This window comes from Thalassophryne amazonica, chromosome 18, assembly GCF_902500255.1.
Source record: "Thalassophryne amazonica chromosome 18, fThaAma1.1, whole genome shotgun sequence".
Lineage (NCBI taxonomy): Eukaryota > Metazoa > Chordata > Actinopteri > Batrachoidiformes > Batrachoididae > Thalassophryne > Thalassophryne amazonica.
Window position 1 is genome coordinate 20,539,973 of NC_047120.1, and position 13,979 is coordinate 20,553,951.

The following is a 13,979-nucleotide window of genomic DNA, read 5'->3' on the forward strand; positions in this document are numbered from 1 at the left end:
TCTGTTCAAAATTCTTACTCCCTTCAGTTTTTGATTTTAATTCTGATGGTTTTGTTTGGTTCATTTAAAAACTGTTCACAATTCTTCCTCACAAAACTGAATTTTGTTGTAAAAAGATTAGTTGTTTGAAAAATAATAAATTTCACTGAAAATGTTTCATTTACTCCAGTTTCTGATCAAGTTTAATTTTGATAGTTTTGTTTGATTCATCAAAGCTCTGTTCTTGAATGCAGAATTTTGAAATTTAAATTTGAGGAAAATATGAATCCAAAATTGAGCATGGTCCTGAATTTCATGTTTTCTGATAAAAAAAAAGAAAAAAAAAAAAAGACAGCATTCATGAAAATTTACAGGTTGTCATTAAATTTTTGGAAAAGAACCTCAACTTCCAGCAAAAATATTTCCAGCAAATTTCTGTCCCCTGATTCAGTTGACACACTGCTGTCAACATTTCAGCTGGTACTTCAGGTTTCATTCAAAAGTCTATTTGCACAATAGTGTAAACACTAAAATGACTTACAAAATTTACAGCTGTTGGTAAAGAATTTTATTTGGGGTATGTCATCATTTTCCTCACCTGCATCGTGCGGGGAAATAGTTGGGAGAATAAACCCAGGTGAGCTCTGATTATTAACTAGAACCGGTTCATGATGTCTGCTGCTATACCTGTAGGGTCAGAGGTCAAACCATCAGTGGTGACAGAAGTCGATGGTGGAGGTGGAATGAGGAGTGTCTTAAAGGTGAACAACAGTTCTCCTGAATCAGAGGTGTTTCTGATTCTGTCTGAAGACAATTTGGCAGCAGAAATGCTGGAAGATCAACATGACAGAAGAAACGGACGTGAACTGGGGACAACAAGGTGTCCAGATTTACAATACTGCTGTCCAGCTGCTCTGATCCAGGTTTCTGACAGCTTCAGTCAGCTGGATTTTGGAGGTGTAGTGAGCCTCTGTGGCGGTAAGAGGGCAGAGCTTATCCAGAAAAAACATCTGGATTCAGCAAATAAATTTCACTGATCCTAAAACCTGCCTTCATGTTCAAAGGTGTTGCTGCCTAGAAAACCTCCTCTGGAATGTCCTGATTGTTGATCATCTTCCCAGTCACTCAGCATCCAGGTGTTTTTTTTTTTTAAACAGCTGACACACTGAGATCCAGCATTAAACTGGTGTATTTTGTGGGAGGTGTGGTTTTTCCCTTTACAGGTGATTCTTTAACTATGGGCACTATTGGCCTTGTAAATGTAATTTCCACCACACCATTGCCTTACAATATAAAGCGCCTTGGGGCAACTGTTTGTTGTGATTTGGCGCTATATACATGTGCTCTGATGTCACTGTTTATCTCCATAGAAACTACCCAAACAGTCTTTCATACAAACTGTTTAAAGGGACATTACAGTGTTGTGGTGGAAATTACGGCAATAGTGTGGGAAAAGTACATTTTGTTTAAACAAATCAACAGTTGTATGACATTGAATACCCCAATTATGTTTTGATTATTTTACTGATATTTTATTCAGAGATATTTTAAAACATTAGAAAAAATGTTTCTTTACCATTCATTTTTATCATTGAAGATCAAAAGTCTGGGTGTGGGACAAGCACAAAACAGCAATATTTGCATATAATGATGCTGAAAAAAGGTGAAAAAGTCATCATAGACTACTAGAACAAATTTCTTAACACACTGTCATTGTAAAGATAACTATAAAAGTGTGAAATTTCCCCTTTTTTCTGTTTTTCATACAATATGATCAAAGGACATAAGTGCCCGTAGTCTAAGAATCACCCTTACACGTTGTTTGGTTGTGTTTTTATTTCTTTAAATTGACCGATCGTGTTTTGAAGTGGCTGTTGGCCATTTTATCAGGTGATGTCACAGCGTTCATTGCACGTGGTGAACTAATGGATGTGTCTCTCTTGGCTGAAATCAGCAGGCAAAGAAAATGAATAAATTCATTTTTACTATTACACCATAAGTGAAACGCTGAAGTTCAGTTACTGTTTTTGCAAAACAATGACAACACTGTAATTAAAGACTAAAGCTACTGTGTGTGATATATAAATATACATATGTGGATACAACTGTTGGTAGCTCTATATTTCCCTCACTCATCTCCTTGCACGGTTACTCACTTTTTGAGAACTGCTTCCTCCAGACAGATTGTACTATACTATTTGTATTTCTTAAAGCTTGGTGTAAATGAAGTCCAAGACATATACAGTGACTTGGAAATGTTCATGTATCCATCCCGACTTGTCTAAAGAAAACTGGCTGTAAAAGTGTTGATTTGTTGTAAATTTATCAAAGGGACCAATAATTGTGTCCAGCACACATTTGATGTCAGGATTTTTTGTTGTGCTTTATGAAAGCTTTTTGTTTTGTCGTTTTCACCAAATAGCTTTGGGCATTTTCAAACAAATATTTTGATTAAACAAATTGCTTTTTGTTTGCATTTATTTCTCAGCATATTTTAAAAGGTGGACATAAAATATAGGGGTACCAACAATTTTGTCCATAATATGTATAATTAACAATCAAAGAATCCAACGCTTAAACACATCAGATATTAAAGGGGAAAAAATCCTGCTGGTTATCTTTCCTGATGTGTTGTGGGTAATGTGTGAAGAACGAAAGGATGTCACATTGTTTGATGGAAATGAAAATTGTCAACCTACAGAGGGCGAATTCAAAGACACCCTGAAAATCAAAGTGAAAAAAAAAAATGATGCAGCAGGTTTGTGCATTTTGCCAAAATTTCTTCGCAGCAACTCAGAATAGTACTGAGTAGTTTGTGTGGCCCCCATGTGCTTGTATTCCTGCCTGCCAACATCAGGACTCCAAAAAAGAGGATGGGTGGTCTGCTGGGGGATGTCCTCTCAGATCTGGATTAGGGCATCAGTTAACTGAGGTGCAACCTGGTGGTGTCAGATTGACCAAAACATAATGTCTGTTGGATTGAGGTCAGGTGAGCGTAGGGACCACCAGGAACTGCCTGCATACTCTCACCAAGGGACCACAGCACCAGGAGGAACCCAGGACCCACTACACCAGTACAGGGTCAGACAATGAGTCCAAGGACGTCATCCTGATACCTGATATCAGTCAGGGTGCTGTTGTTTAGTCTGTAGATGTCTGTGTGTCCTTCCAGGGAGATGCCTCCTCAGACCATCACTGACCCACCAAACCGGTCGTGCTGAGTGATGTTGCAGGCAGCATAATGTTCTCCACAGCTTCTCCAGACGCTTTCACGTCTGTCATATGTGCTCAGGTTGAACCTGCTCTCATCTGTGAAAAGCACAGTGGTGGACCAACCAATTCTGGTCTTCTATAGTAAATGCCAGTCGAACTCCATGGTGTCGGTCAGTGAGCACAGGGCCCACTACAGGACGTCAGGACCTCAGGTCCCCTCATGAAGTCTGTTTCTGAATATCTGGTCATAGACATTCACACCAGTGGCCTGCTGGAGGTCATTTTGTAGGACTCTGGCAGTGCTCATCCTGTTCCTCCTGCACAAAGGAGCAGATACCGGTCCTGCTGATGGGTTAAGGACATTCTGCCTGTTTCCTGTTTCCTCTGTGCTCCTGAGATTGTGCTGAAAGACACAGCAAACCTTCTGGCAAAGGCACATATTGATGTATGTGTTGGGTCCAGGTACCTCATCATGATACCAGTGGTGACACTGACCCGACCCAAATGCAAAACTAGTGAAAAATCACTCAGAAAATATGATGGGGAAAAATGTTGGTGGCCTCCACCTGTAAATCCATTCCTGTTTTAATTAATTAATCATCATTATCATCAATATTATTCATGCTGGGATCCTTTATGTACTGTAGTGTTTTGTATATTCATGAACATTCAAGGAAATTCTATATGTATAAGGGAAAATTGTGTTTTAGTTCACTATTGTGTCCATAATTGAATCACCATGATTTCCTGTGTGGATGGTAACAGTCTGATATATTTATATTTCATATTTTAAAATGTGTTCTGTTTGCATTATTCTGACTGAAATTCATGACGTTGTAGTTCACATTATGTCCACCTGAGGGCGGTAAACACATGAGTTTAGTTTCAATTCCTCAGAATTCGATTGTTGAAACATTTATTTAAATAATCTCTGCAGCAATGTCTAAAGGACACCAGGGACAAAACTGTAGACCTGCACAAGGCTGGGATGGACTACAGGACAACAGGCAAACAGCTTGGTAGAAGACAACTGTTATGATTATTTATTAGAAAGTGGAAGAAATACAAGATGACTGTCAATCTCCCTCGGTCTGGGATTCCATGCAAGATCTCACTTTGTGAGGTAAGAATGATTCTGAGAAAGCTCAGAACTACACAGGAGGACCTGGTCAATGACCTGAAGAGAGCTGGGACCACAGTCACAAAGATTACATTAGTAACACATGATGCTGTCATGGTTTAAAATCCTGCAGTGCAGCAAGGTCCCCCTGCTCAAGCCAGCACATGTCCAGGCCGTTTGAAGTTCACGAGTGACCATCTGGATGATCCAGAGGAGGCATGGGAGAAGGTCATGTGGTCAGATGAGACCAGAATAGAGCTTTTTGGAATCAACTCCACTTACCATGTTTAGAGGATGAGAACAACACCAAGAAAACCATCCCAACCGTGAAGCATGGGGGTGGAAACATCATTCTGTGGGGGTGCTCTTCTGCAAAGGGGACAGGGCGACTGCACCGTATTGAAGGGAGGATGGATGGGGTCATGTATTGCAAGATTCTGGCAAACAACCTCCTTCCCTCAGTAAGAGCACTGAAGATGGGTCATGGCTGGGTCTTCCAGCATGACAATGACCTCAAACACACAGCCAGGGCAACTAAGGAGGGGCTCCATAAGAAGCATTTCAAGGTCCTGGAGTGGCCTGGCCAGTCTCCAGACCTGAACTCAATAGAAAATCTTTGGAGGGAGCTGAAACTCCAACCCTGAAAGATCTAGAGAAGATCTGTATGAAGGAGTGGACCAAAATCCCTGCTGCAGTGTGTGAAAACTTGGTGAAAAACTACAGGAAACGTTTGACCTCTGTAACTGCAAACAAAGGCTACTGTACCAAATATTAACATTGATTTTCACAGGTGTTCAAATACTTATTTGCAGCAGTAACATACAAATAAATTATAAAAAAAAAATAAAAAAAAATCAGACATTGTGATTTCCAGATTTTTTTTTTTTTTTAGATTATGTCTCTTACAATGGACATGCACCTAAGATGAAAATTCCAGACCCCTCCATGATTATATATATATATATATATATATATATATATATATATATATATATATATATATATATATATATATATATATACATACATACATACATACACATACACACACGCATAAAAATAATACACACACTGCTGCCCGTGGAGATCAGCCTCTAGACTGGGTCATGTTTATAAAATAAGAAGCTGACAATTTTCAAGGGTGGTAATAAATTGTGCAAATTTTCGATAATGAGTTGAAATGGCATGCGAGTCCAGAATGTTTTTAGAACCTTAGACCACAACAGTTTTTTTTTTAGATGAAGAACTCAACCCTTTTTTCCTGTTAATTGTGTTTTTTATGTTAATTTTACTGTCGTGATGTATTTGTAAATTGCTTTGGTACTTGTTAACACACAACTGCTATTATTATTGTTGTCATTATTATTCTATTTTATTATTACTTCTATTTTGTCATTTGATTTTTAAATGGACCCCTATGGAAATAAGTGTTTTCACTTTCTTGTGTCATCCATGTATTTTTAACACATTTATAATTATGTACTTACACTGAAGTTACCAAGTGAAATCACGCAGACATGCACTCACGCTTTTAATCTAAAGATGATTTACTGCCCCTGCTGGAATAGCATGTTAGTCCAGCATGTAATTAGCAATGTTGGCGAATATCCATAGTTTCTCCAAAAATATTTGTCCTATCAATGTTCTGTTTTGGCAGTGTGCATCCTTGACGCATTCTGCCACAAGCAGTTATGTCTATTGTTAGACATGCACAAACAGACTGTGGCGGAAGACATCAAAGGCAATACACATTTCACTCATGGCAATGGCAACATGACACTTAACTAAAGTAACTATACCAAAATACTACAATACACCAATAACACTAACACTGTTTAACATGAACCACAATAACATTTAAAACCCCGATTGTCCATGGTGCATTGCAGCACAATGTCCATTGTTTACTGGTTAGCTAAAATCACTAATTTCTCCAAAAAATATTAGTTCTATCAACTTTACGTTTGACCCAAAATACATAAGCACACCAAACAGCAAATGTCAGCTCTCCCCAGTATCTCTGTGATCTAAGCCAGTGATTCTCAACCGGGGTGCCGTGATCGATCGTCAGGGGTGCCGTGGGCAATTATCAAATATCACCACAGTGTGGCAGATGGTGTAATGCTCTTTTATTCCAGTAGATGGCAGCAACGCCCGCAGTAGCGCTGAGCCGTGTGCCGACAAGGAGGCGTGATCGCCATTTTAATTCCGGGCAAGTTAGTGATTTGTGTGCATAGAAGTTCACTTAGTCTCGTCAAGAAACAGGTGGAATATGCCGGAAAGCTGCGCATGTTGGCAAAGTCACAAACGGAGGAACAAGGGAGACAATATTTCCTTCCATAAGTAAGTGGTTTTGGTTCTTCTTGTCACTCTGTCCGTGATATTTGGATGATAAACAGCTGTATGTCTCCTGCAGTACAGATCATTAATTTCACTTATGTCTAGTTGATATTTTCCACTGCTAGACCAATGTCTAGTTAAAATTCTTATCGTTAGTGACTAAAAATTGTTGGACAAGACTGGGGCGTTTTTTTTTTTTTTTGCACCTTAAAATAATGAGATTAATGACCCGCGCTGTGCTGCCACACACACACACCACTGACTTCATAAATGAAACTCGGTCAATAAAGGATAATTGTGTAAAAATATAATATAAAAGTATTGTAATGGGTTTTTTTAGGAGCCGCGCTGCGTTGAACAGCAGCAGCTCAGATCCGTGTAACTTTCAACACTAATATTTGAGAATGTGTGTGTGTCAGAGTAAGTTTAATACTTTCCTGACATAATTTAATGTAATTTAATTTTGCTGGCTCAATATCCAGGAAAAAAATGGCATTTTAACACGTATTTTGCGAGCATTTTTAACTTAGGTAAAGTTAGAAAGATATTCACAGATTCGAAGTTCAGATCTTAAGAGAAACGGTGTAGAAAGACAAACACCACTAGTTTCTAACCTCAGGAAGGTATACAACGAGCTACAACCTTATTTTTATCCATATGAGCAGTCCTCTGAGGTGAAAAAATAACACTGATCTGAATGGGCAGCCGGCAGAGAAACGGAAGCTTAGGGACCGTCTACAAAGTGCAAACATGGAAAGTTTGGAAAAATGTCATTGTTTAAAATTTGAGAGATTTGTTGTTTAAATTTACAACTGTGTCAGTGTTAGAAGGTGTAATGACACAAAATTTCCTGCACACATCTGCTTAGATTAGATATAACTTTTTGTGATCTCTTAGGAAAACTCCTTTCAGGGAAACCGAGGTTCCAGCAGCACTGTATAGCATCACACAGGGTAAGAAGCACACAAAGTATCAAAAGTGAAAGTAAAAAAAAAAAAAAAAAAAAAACTGTTTGTAAATATAAATATAAATACCAGACATACGGATCAATACTGGTTTACTGGCTCCTACTGTTTCTCTCCTTCCCATCATCGGTCTTCCTGTTACTCCTCCTCCCCCAGTGAGGAGTTCTCCAGTCTGATTGCATGAGGGACAAAGGAGTTTTTCAGTCTGTTGGTCCTGCACTTAAGAAGGAGCAGTCTGTGGCTGAAGAGGCTCCTCTGGTTCTAATGACGGTGTGCAGAAAGTGACTGACATCTTCCATAATATCCAGCAGTTTGTCCAGTGTTCTCTTCTCTGCCAGCATCACCAGAGAGCCTAGCTTCATGCCAACCACAGAGTCAGTCCACCTGGTCAGTTTGTCCAGCCTGAATGTGTCCTTCTTGGATATGCTGCACTCCCCGAGCACACCAAAGTTTAAAAGAGGACGGTGGCTACTATGGACTGATAGAACGTCCACAGGAGTTTCCTGTTAAACGGCTGCAGCCTCTTCAGAAAGTCCAGCTTGCTCTGTCCCTTCCTGTACAGGTGGATGGTGTGGTTTGTCCAGTCCAGTTTGCTGTCCAGCCACAGCCTGAGGTACTTCTAGGAATCTACAGCCTCCACCTCAGCTCCCTGGATCAGAACTGGTTGTGGATTTGGTCTGGACTTCCAAAAGTCAATGACCAGCTCCTTTGTCTTTTAGGTTTTGAGCTGTAGATGGTTTCTGTCACACCAGGCAGCAAAGTCCTTCACTAGGCTCCTGTACTCCTCCTCTCTGTCGTCCCTGATGCATCCAATGGTTGTGTCATATATGAACTTCTGAATGTGACACAGCTCAGAGTTGTAGCAGAAGTCTAAGGTCTACAGGGTGAAGAGAAGAAGGGCCAGCACCGTGCCCTGAGCTGTGCTGGTGCTGTCAATTACAACGTCAGATATGGTGTCCCTCAGCCTGACATACTGTCTGTCTGTGAGGTAGCTGGAGATCCAAGTGACCAGGCAGGGGTCCACTCACATCCTATTCAGTTTGTCCTGGAGCACAACGGGCTGGATGGTGTTGAAGGAACTCGAGAAGTCCAGGAAGAGAATCCTCACTGTGCCATTTCCCATTATCCAGGTGTGAGTGGACATGTAGCAGGTAGAGGATGGCATCCTCCACACCAACAGCTGCATTATATGCAAACTGCAGACAGTCATGGGTGTGTTGCACCTGGGGTTTGAGGGAGTCGAGGAAGAACCGCTCCAACTTCATCAGTTGTGGAGTGAGTGCCACTGGTCAGAAGTCATTTAGCTGGCAGGGTTGGTTCTTCTAAAGAACTGGAAGGATGCATGAAGTCTAACTGAGGGTGGGCACTCTCCCTCACTGCAGGCTAGGGAAAAGATATGTCATAGCGGTTCTCCCAGTTCAGTTGCGTAGGTCTTCAGTAGTCGGGGCCTGCCGCTTTCATGGGATGAAGTTTCCTTGGCTGTTCTCTGACTTGGTCCACAGTGATTTGTGAAGGAGGTTGTGTTGAGATGGGGGAGGTGTCCACCACATCAGTGGTGTCCTGCTAGTTATACTACAGCACTTTTATAAGCTGTAGGGTGATGTAAACATCAGCACATATACTCCATATCATGCTGTTTACACTACAACACTTGGCTTGGAGATTTTGACTTTCACTCAATGCTGAGGAAGTCTTTATACCTACCAAAAAGGAAACATCATTTCTGTGTCATCACCTTTTAGTAGCAGTGCTCAGTTTGAACAGCAGGGGTCTCTTTTATTTAGTTCATTAATTGTCATAAATTATTACTATATTTCAAAAGTGAGTGCTGTAGTATAATCAGCAGGACACCACTGTTGTGTCCAGTAAATTTTGTGTCACTACACCTTATGACTTTGATGCTATTGAAAATTTAAACAATCAAAAATTCTCCTAAATTTTTGAAAATGACTTTTTCCCAAAGTGAGTGCTGTAGTATAATCAGCATGACACGGCTGTTGTGTGCAGTGAATTTGGCGACACCACACCTTATGACTTTGATGCTATTGAAAATTTAAACAATCAAAAATTCTCCAATTTTTTTTTTTTAAATGACTTTTTCCCAAAGTGAGTGTTGTAGTATAATCAGCACGACACCACTGTTGTGGGCAGTAAATCGTGTGTCACTATACCTTATGACTTTGATGCTATTGAAAATTTAAACAATCAAAAATTCTCCAAAATTTTAAAAATGACTTTTTCCCAAAGTGAGTGTTGTGGTATAATCAGCAGGACATCACTGTTGTGTGCAGTATAATTGTGTGTCACTACACCTTATGACTTTGATGCTATTGAAAATATAAACAATCAAAAATTCTCCAAAATTTTTGAAAATGACTTTTTCCAAAAGTGAGTGTTGTAGTATAATCAGCAGGACACCACTGTTGTGTGCAGTAAATTTTGTGTCACTACACCTTATGACTTTGATGCTATTGAAAATTTAAACAATCAATTGTTTTGAGTCTTCAAAGAGTGGTCTCCAGAATTTTTCAACTTTTTCTTTCTCTGGTGGCTGATGTACTTCTACTGTCCTTTGCCAACTTCCTGTACACTAGTCTTTTTTTCTTTTCTTTTTTTTTTTGCAAACTGCTTGTTTATCTGGTTTGCTTGTATTTTTTTTTTTTTGTCTTTATTCCTAATCTGTGCAGCAAAAGCTTTGCGCTTGGGTGACCGGGGATTGCCTCAAGGTATTTTTCAGGTTCTTCTTCACCAGGCCTGTTGCACCACCACAACTGGGATGATATTGATGTCTTTCAATGACCAAAATTCTGGCAGCAGCATTCTGCACCAACTGAAATCCTCGAATGCTAGACTGCGGCAGACCAGAAAATAAAGCATTACAATAATCCAATCTAGAAGAGACAAATGCGTGAATCAGAGTCTCAGCATCAGCCATAGACAGGATGGGGCGAATCTTTGCTATATTTCTCAGATGAAAGAAAGCAGTCCTCGTAATGTCCCTAATGTGGAGGTCAAAGGACAACGTAGGATCAAAGATTACCTCAAGGTTCCTCACTTTGTCAGTATGATGTATAACACATGAACCTAGGCTAAGCGCCAGCTGATCAAATTGGTGCCGATGTCTTGCTGGGCTGGCATTGTATCCGAGGCCTCTTTTCAAGATGGTGATCGTTCCTTTAATTGCAGACAACTGCACTTCATGTGTGCTTGGGTGACCGGGGATTGCCTCAAGGTATTTCTCAGGTTCTTCTTCACCAGGCCTGTTGCACCACCACAACTGGGATGATATTGATGTCTTTCAATGACCATGTTGTTCGTAGGTCATTTGTCAGGTCTTGGTATTTCGTGATCTTTCCCCTTCCAGCTTGATTCAGGCCATAGTCAATAGACTGTCACATCGATGATTTTGGCTGTTTTGTCTTGTTTGTTAAAGATGACAATATCAGGTTTTATTGCACCTCCTCTGATATGTCTTCCTGCTGGGATCTCTCTGTCGTAGAAGACAGTTACTTTTCTGTTGGATGAGACTCATGCTCATGCTCCCAGATGTTTTCCTTGACTTCCATCTCCAGTTCCTTGCATACTTTACAGTGGAGATATTAACAGATCTTGTTGTATCTGCATCTATAATGTCTGTCTGCCATGAGGATCTGGCATGCTGATGTGAGATGGTTTACACTCTCAACAGTTGTATGACAGAATCTGCATTTATCATTTTGTGAGATCCCTGCCATTTTTGAAGCCATTTGTTTTAAGTCCCTGATCTTGTGCTCCAATTAGAATTTTTTTCTCCATCAAATCCAAGTTCTCCGTTTTTCAGCCACTGCATTGATTCAACTTTGTCAATGTATATTCCTTTTCGAGTTCTTGGAATCGCCCGGCCCTTCTGTATTGTTTCCATCTGTCCACTCGATGTTTTTCTTCTCTTTTGCTGTATTGTTCTCTGGTCTGTCTTGTTAGTTTTGTTGCACGCGTCAGATTGTTGCTTTCTCTCTCTTGTAAGAGTTCTCCGCCAAAGTTTTTTGCAAGTGTGGTTTTTGTCTTTTTACCTTTTTTGATTGTGCATTTTGAGCATTTGTCCAGTCCAAATTCCATACCAATGTATTTGGAGAACTTATGGACTGTTTCTACGAACCAACTGAGTCCCTTTTTTGTGTCGGCATAGATTTTCAAATCATTCAGAACAGCAGATGGTTCACAAGTTTTTGATTTTTCCTTCCTCTGCCTCTACTTAAGTCATACAGTAGTGTTCAGAATAATAGTAGTGTTATGTGACTAAAAAGATTTATCCAGGTTTTGAGTATATTTCTTACTGTTACATGGGAAACAAGGTACCAGTAGATTCTCACAAATCCAACAAGACCAAGCATTCATGATATGCACACTCTTAAGGCTATGAAATTGGGCTATTAGTAAAAAAAAGTAGAAAAGGGGGTGTTCACAATAATAGTAGTGTGGCATTCAGTCAGTGAGTTCATCAGTTTTGTGGAACAAACAGGTGTGACTCAGGTGTTCCCTATTTAAGGATGAAGCCAGCACCTGTTGAACATGCTTTTCTCTTTGAAAGCCTGAGGAAAATGGGACGTTCAAGACATTGTTCAGAAGAACACTGTAGTTTGATTAAAAAATTGATTGGATATACGCAGGTGCAAAAAATTATAGGCTGTTCATCTACAATGATCTCCAGTGCTTTAAAATGGACAAAAAAACCAGAGACGCGTGGAAGAAAACAACCATCAAAATGGATAGAAGAATAACCAGAATGGCAAAGGCTCACCCACTGATCAGCTCCAGGATGATCAAAGACAGTCTGGAGTTACCTGTCAGTGCTGTGACAGTTAGAAGATGCCTGTGTGAAGCTAATTTATTTGCAAGAATCCCCCGCAAAGTCCCTCTGTTAAATAAAAGACGTGCAGAAGAGGTTACAATTTGCCAAAGAACACATCAACTGGCCTAAAGAGAAATGGAGGAACATTTTGTGGCCTGATGAGAGTAAAATTGTTCTTTTTGGGTCCAAGGGCCTCAGACAGTTTGTGAGACGACCCCCAAACTCTGAATTCAAGCCACAGTTCACAGTGAAGACAGTGAAGCATGGTGGTGCAAGCATCATGATATGGGCATGTTTCTCCTACTATGGTGTTGGGCCTACATATCGCATACCAGGTATCATGGATCAGTTTGGATATGTCAGAATAATTGAAGAGGTCATGTTGCCTTATGCTGAAGAGGACATGCCCTTGAAATGGGTGTTTCAACAAGACAATGACCCAAGCACACTAGTAAATGAACAAAATCTTGGTCCCAAACCAACTAAATTAATGCCTCGCAGATGTGAAGAAATCATGAAAAACTGTGGTTATACAACTAAATACTAGTTTAGTGATTCACAGGATTGCTAAAAAAAAGCAGTTGAACATAATAGTTTTGAGTTTGTAGCGTCAACAGCAGATGCTACTATTATTGTGAACACCCCTTTTTTACTAATAGCCCAATTTCATAGCCTTAAGAGTGTGCATATCATGAATGCTTGGTCTTGTTGGATTTGTGAGAATCTACTGGTACCTTGTTTCCCATGTAACAATAAGAAATATACTCAAAACCTGGATTAATCTTTTTAGTCACATAGCACTACTATTATTCTAAACACTACTGTACCTGGTGTCATGCTCCTTCAGGATCTTGCTAAGCGGATCTATGATTAAGCAGAATAAAAGTGGCGAGAGGCTGTGTCCTTGAAATATCCCTCTCTGAACTCGTACGTCTGGGATTGTTATTTGTCCCTCTGTGTGATTGAGGGTGATGGTGTTCCACTTGTTCATTTGTGCTCTCAGGAAAGATCTTATTTCCTCATTGATGTTGTAGAGTTCTAAGCACCTCATGATCCAGGAGTGTGTACTTGTTGGTAAGCTTTGTTTCCTTGGTCCTTGTGTTCCCAGTCGTTAGCCAGTCTGGTGTGTCCTCTTCTCCATTCAATAATTTTGTGAAAGCCACGGCATAGTGGTGGTGCAATGCTGTCAGACTTTTCAACCAAAAATTTGGGATTTTCTCAATGCCAGGTGCGTTCACGTTACTGTATTCACTCATTTTCTTTCTTATTTCATCTTCAGCGATTAAAATTGCTGGCATTTGCTGTTTGTCTTTGTTTTTCTGTTTTATTATTTCAATCCACTCTGCCTCTTGGTGTTGTTTTGAGTCTTCAAAGAGTGGTCTTCAGAATTTTTCAACTATTAATCATCATGTGTGTATTCAGGCTGCTCTTTCGTCCAAATCTTTTACCACACTCAGAACATACAAATGCTCTTTTCCATTGGATGAGACTGGTGCTGGCTCATACTCCCAAATGTGTCCCTCTAAACGTGTCC